General features: G+C 45.9%; 1 protein-coding gene across 2 annotated transcripts in view; it reads right to left on the reverse strand.

Moving 5' to 3' along the window:
- The window catches only part of LOC110486656 (synaptotagmin III), a 60,812-nt gene extending 54,944 nt beyond the window's left edge, over window positions 1-5,868 (reverse strand). Inside the window, exon 1 of one of the 2 annotated variants that reach the window (XM_036941376.1) lies at window positions 5,612-5,868. The gene's annotated coding sequence lies outside the window, so the exon portion shown is untranslated. Of the gene's footprint in view, window positions 1-5,471 lie in introns of both variants that reach the window. The other variant, XM_036941377.1, reaches the window with a different exon arrangement.
- Between the last annotated feature and the right edge of the window lie 984 nt (window positions 5,869-6,852).

Here is a 6,852-nt window from a genome sequence, read left to right on the forward strand (position 1 = left end):
CTACTCTACCATCCTCTCATCTACTCTACCATCTTCTCCTCTACTCTACCATCCTCTACTCTACCATCCTCTACTCTACTCTACCATCCTCTACTCTACTCTACCATCTTCTCCTCTACTCTACCATCTTCTCCTCTACTCTACCATTCTCTCCTCTACTCTACCATCCTCTACTCTACTCTACCATCCTCTACTCTACTCTACCATCTTCTCCTCTACTCTACCATCTTCTCCTCTACTCTACCATCCTCTACTCTACCATCTTCTCCTCTACTCTACCATCTTCTCTTCTACTCTACCATCTTCTCCTCTACCATCTTCTCCTCTACTCTACCATCTTCTCCTCTACTCTACCATATTCTCCTCTACTCTACCATCCTCTACTCTACCATCTTCTCCTCTACTCTACCATCCTCTACTCTACCATCTTCTCCTCTAATCTACCATCTTCTCCTCTACTCTACCATCCTCTACTCTAACATCCTCTCCTCTACTCTACCATCATTTACTCTACTCTACCATCCTCTACTCTACTCCACTATCTTCTCCTCTACTCTACCATCTTCTCCTCTACTCTACCATCCTCTCCTCTACTCTACAATCCTCTCCTCTACTCTACTCTACCATACTCTACTCTACCATCTTCTCCTCTACTCTACCATCCTCTCCTCTACTCTACAATCCTCTCCTCTACTCTACTCTACCATACTCTACTCTACCATCCTCTACTCTACTCTACCATCCTCTACTCTACTCTACCATCCTCTCCTCTACTCTACCATCCTCTACTCTACTCTACCACCCTCTACTCTACTCCACTATCTTCTCCTCTACTCTACCATCTTCTCCTCTACTCTACCATCCTCTCCTCTAATCTACCATCCTTTACTCTACTCTACCATCTTCTCCTCTACTCTACCATCTTCTCCTCTACTCTACCATCCTTTACTCTACTCTACCATCCTCTCCTCTACTCTACCATCTTCTCCTCTGCTCTACCATCCTTTACTCTACTCTACCATCCTCTCATCTACTCTACCATCTTCTCCTCTACTCTACCATCTTCTCCTCTACTCTACCATCCTTTACTCTACTCTACCATCCTCTCCTCTACTCTACCATCTTCTCCTCTGCTCTACCATCCTTTACTCTACTCTACCATCCTCTCATCTACTCTACCATCTTCTCCTCTACTCTACCATCCTCTACTCTACTCTACCATCTTCTCCTCTACTCTACCATCTTCTCCTCTACTCTACCATCCTCTACTCTACTCTACCATCCTCTACTCTACTCTACCATCCTCTACTCTACCATCCTTTACTCTACTCTACCATCCTCTCATCTACTCTACCATCTTCTCCTCTACTCTACCATCCTCTACTCTACCATCCTCTACTCTACTCTACCATCCTCTACTCTACTCTACCATCTTCTCCTCTACTCTACCATCTTCTCCTCTACTCTACCATTCTCTCCTCTACTCTACCATCCTCTACTCTACTCTACCATCCTCTACTCTACTCTACCATCTTCTCCTCTACTCTACCATCTTCTCCTCTACTCTACCATCCTCTACTCTACCATCTTCTCCTCTACTCTACCATCTTCTCTTCTACTCTACCATCTTCTCCTCTACCATCTTCTCCTCTACTCTACCATCTTCTCCTCTACTCTACCATATTCTCCTCTACTCTACCATCTTCTCCTCTACTCTACCATCCTCTACTCTACCATCTTCTCCTCTAATCCACCATCTTCTCCTCTACTCTACCATCCTCTACTCTACCATCCTCTACTCTACTCTACCATCCTCTCCTCTACTCTACCATCCTCTACTCTACTCTACCATCCTCTACTCTACTCCACTATCTTCTCCTCTACTCTACCATCTTCTCCTCTACTCTACCATCCTCTCCTCTACTCTACAATCCTCTCCTCTACTCTACTCTACCATACTCTACTCTACCATCTTCTCCTCTACTCTACCATCCTCTCCTCTACTCTACAATCCTCTCCTCTACTCTACTCTACCATACTCTACCATCCTCTACTCTACTCTACCATCCTCTACTCTACTCTACCATACTCTACTCTACCATCCTCTACTCTACTCTACCATCCTCTCCTCTACCCTACCATCCGCTCCTCTACTCTACCATCCTCTACTCTACTCTACCATCTTATCCTCTACTCTACCATCTTCTCCTCTAATCTACCATCCTCTACTCTACTCTACCATCTTATCCTCTACTCTACCATCCTCTACTCTGCTCTACCATCCTCTCCTCTCCTCTACTCTACCATCCTCTCCTCTACTCTACCATCCGCTCCTCTACTCTACCATCCTCTACTCTACTCTTCCATCTTCTCCTCTACTCTACCATCTTCTCCTCTAATCTACCATCCTCTCCTCTACTCTACCATCCTCTACTCTACTCTTCCATCTTCTCCTCTACTCTACCATCTTCTCCTCTAATCTACCATCCTCTCCTCTCCTCTACTCTACCATCCTCTCCTCTACTCTACCATCCGCTCCTCTACTCTACCATCCTCTCCTCTACTCTACCATCCTCTCCTCTACTCTACCATCCTCTACTCTACTCTTCCATCTTCTCCTCTACTCTACCATCCTCTCCTCTACTCTACCATCTTCTCCTCTACTCTACTCTTCCATATTGTCCTCTACTCTACCATCCTCTCCTCTACTCTACCATCTTCTCCTCTAATCTACCATCCTCTCCTCTCCTCTACTCTACCATCCTCTCCTCTACTCTACCATCCTCTCCTCTACTCTACCATCCTCTACTCTACTCTTCCATCTTCTCCTCTACTCTACCATATTCTCCTCTAATCTACCATCCTCTCCTCTCCTCTACTCTACCATCCTCTCCTCTACTCTACCATCCTCTCCTCTAATCTACCATCCTCTCCTCTACTCTACCATCCGCTCCTCTACTCTACCATCCTCTCCTCTACTCTACCATCCTCTCCTCTACTCTACCATCCTCTACTCTACTCTTCCATCTTCTCCTCTACTCTACCATCCTCTCCTCTACTCTACCATCTTCTCCTCTACTCTACTCTTCCATCTTCTCCTCTACTCTACCATCCTCTCCTCTACTCTACCATCTTCTCCTCTAATCTACCATCCTCTCCTCTCCTCTATTCTACCATCCTCTCCTCTACTCTACCATCCTCTCCTCTACTCTACCATCCTCTACTCTACTCTTCCATCTTCTCCTCTACTCTACCATATTCTCCTCTAATCTACCATCCTCTCCTCTCCTCTACTCTACCATCCTCTCCTCTACTCTACCAACCTCTCCTCTAATCTACCATCCTCTCCTCTACTCTACCATCCGCTCCTCTACTCTAAAATCCTCTCCTCTACTCTACCATCCTCTCCTCTACTCTACCATCCTCTACTCTACTCTTCCATCTTCTCCTCTACTCTACCATCCTCTCCTCTACTCTACCATCTTCTCCTCTACTCTACTCTTCCATCTTCTCCTCTACTCTACCATCCTCTCCTCTACTCTACCATCTTCTCCTCTAATCTACCATCCTCTCCTCTCCTCTCCTCTACCATCCTCTCCTCTACTCTACCATCCTCTCCTCTACTCTACCATCCTCTACTCTACTCTTCCATCTTCTCCTCTACTCTACCATATTCTCCTCTAATCTACCATCCTCTCCTCTCCTCTACTCTACCATCCTCTCCTCTACTCTACCATCCTCTCCTCTAATCTACCATCCTCTCCTCTACTCCACCATCTTCGCCTCTACTCTACCATCCTCTACTCTACCATCCTGTACTCTACTCTACCATCCTCTCCTCTACTCTACCATCCTCTCCTCTCCTCTACCATCCTCTCCTCTACTCTACCATCCTCTCATCTACTCTACCATCTTCTCCTCAGTTCTGTGCTGTCTGTTCTACTGTATTCCATGGACTTGTGTTATAAGCGCACTATCACTTCCGACCTCAAGACTCATCCTTTAAGAGATGAAGTCACTGGATGCAGGGCCCTCCGTGACCTTTTCTCACTAGCACTGGCATGGACCTTTGCATCACTTCCTACCTATCGAGGCCAGTGCATCACAGCGTCATGTCTGTCTGGGTCAATATCATCTGTGCTCTCTGCTCATCCAACTGTGTCAAACTGATGCACTAGTGTAAATAGATACTACCAAATACCTTTACCGCTACAAAAGAGGACTGCCTCCTGTATTTGGCTGTGAGATGGCACTAGAAATACAAGGCCAAGATTGAAGACCTTGTATTAATGTCTATTGACTAAAGGTAATAGCTCTGCTGCCTGCGACTCAGCCTTTAGGTTACTCCAGGCTGGCCTGTAACAGCCCATAGGCAAGCTTTTAGTACAACTATCCGACGTTGGAGGTTTCAATATTCTGTTTATGTCCATACATCATCACATAAACACACACACACACACACACACACACACACACACACACACACACACACACACACACACACACACACACACACTGAAGTCTTCTGTGCTGCATGCAGGGCTCTCTGCTGCTCCAGGCCTGCTCCCGCGAGTGTCTAAATTATCTATAACATCACACAGGAAACACAGCGCGAGCACCAAGCTGAGCGAGAGGCCAGTGAGGAACCCTGGGATACTGGTTCCGCTCTCTTCCTGTGCAGACTAGAGCCGGTGGAAGAAGCTGCACATCCATATATGCAGAGCAGCTCACTGGTCCAATACTAAGATGGCAACATTCTCACCACCCACACAGTGCACGTGGATAGCCCTCGCTTCATACTTCACTTACATTTCCGTCAAAGTCAGTGAGCCATCGAGACTATCCTTGTGACTTTGGTTACATATGAGCATATTCATATTTGCATAATTATGGAAGTCTATCTCATAAAGCCAGAGCCACTGTGCCTTTGATGGGGGGAGAGGGGAGAAGGGAGAGGAGAGAGGGGTGGGGTGGGTGGAGGGGAATAACACTCGTTTCAGCTCCTACATGTTTCCCCTGTCTTATTCATGATGTGTGTGTGTGTGTGTGTGTGTGTGTGTGTGTGTGTGTGTGTGTGTGTGTGTGTGTGTGTGTGTGTGTGTGTGTGTGTGCGTGCTTGCGTGTGGACATTTAAACCCACATACATGCTATGCACACTGCACACTTGCGCGAGAGATAACCTACAGTGTGGGCTACATAGGCTACTATATGCATGCCATAACGCTCGAACCAATGGGCTATACATTAAATGAGAATAGATTACATTCGCACATCACTGCACAAAATATGCATAAAATGTATCTTTGAACCGGACAGACATACAGTCAGTTCGGTGGCACATAGCTACAGTATAGATAGACTATAACACATACGGTGACACAAGATCACACAGGATATTATGGTCAGTAGCCTAACCTATATAACGACACATAGGCGTGTATTAAAATGACAACAATGAAATATCATCATACCTCTATGTTGTATCAGAGACTGCTCTTTCTCCTACCTGCCTTTTTCATCCAAACACTAGCCTATTTTTCAGATGCGACGCGTTAAAAATCAACATTCCGCCCTCTACCCCAAGACAGGAAAATGGGCTCAAATACTGCACCTGGGATGGAAGAATAAGGCGGAGGGGTAGACTGAGAGGGAGAAATGAACAATATGGTATCTCTCCGCTCCCCTCTCATCCTTTCCTATTTTCTTGTCTTGGAATGTGTTTTCTGTCTTCTCACCCTGTTTTTTTCTTTGTATTTCACTCTCCCCTCCCTCCCTCTCTTCCCCTGTGCTCGGAATACTAAACGGGCTTCTCCGCTCGCTGACTGTATAGCGCTACCCGTGCTAAAGACATACTGATGTATATGTGTGATAGAGAGGGGAGAGAGAGCCGAGCAGAGCCCGGGATGGGAGGGGAAGGTAGAGGCAGTGTGTGAGGAGGAGAGGGGGTGTTGCTGGAGGCGAGGAGACGCGTGGTGCGATGGGGACAGACCACTGTGTCTCGGCCCACCGCCAAAGGGACACGGCGTATGTGCCATGGTGTCCGGACGAGTGATAGCGCGCAGCACATCGTTAGGATCAAATCATGGTTTCGTGATGATATAATTTCCCTTCATGTGTGTACTGTAGGCATATATAACGACGTGACAAAACACCAACACAAAAATAATTGAAAACTGTAGCAATGTTGACAACTGTGATGGGAAGCATTCCATTGCAGCCTATATGTGGCGTTGCTAATCTTTGTCAACCCGTGGGCAGCCCATGATATTTTACTAGAATGAGTTTAGACATCGCATAATTTGAGGCTGTGAGTGACTACGCCTCATTACGTAGGCTACCGGCCATTTCAAGTTCTGTAGTAAGTCAAGTCATCTCTCTCATTTGCAAGTTATTCATGGTAGGCTTATTATGGGGTTACTACCTACCGTGTTAATTGTAGACTGCATTATATTTATGATTACCCTTTCCTCTTGATTTCATTTACAGTTGCAAATGTGTTTACTGTAGAAAATTACAACTGCCTTGTCCTTTGGCTGGACTAGGCCGTAGAAGCTGCCTAGATGGCAATGCCTGCTGTCTCAAATAAATGTATCTACACATTATTTATACAGGTAGTTGAAATATAGTGTAGGCCAGGCTATATAAGGTCTGCTTTCCTCTAGGATGGCCCAGCCCACGGTCCAAATAGGGATTTTAAGCAGTTCTCATCATTTCAAGCTATCAAGGGACATAATGTTTTTTAGGTCAAATAATCAGAATACTCAGCCAGGAGCCATGATGGACTGAAGGTACATGCCAACTTCTTGGGCTGACATGAGATATGATGCTGTATGACTTTATGTAGATACTCCT

The sequence above is a fragment of the Oncorhynchus mykiss genome, chromosome 13 (genome assembly GCF_013265735.2).
Source record: "Oncorhynchus mykiss isolate Arlee chromosome 13, USDA_OmykA_1.1, whole genome shotgun sequence".
NCBI classification, from domain to species: Eukaryota; Metazoa; Chordata; class Actinopteri; order Salmoniformes; family Salmonidae; genus Oncorhynchus; species Oncorhynchus mykiss.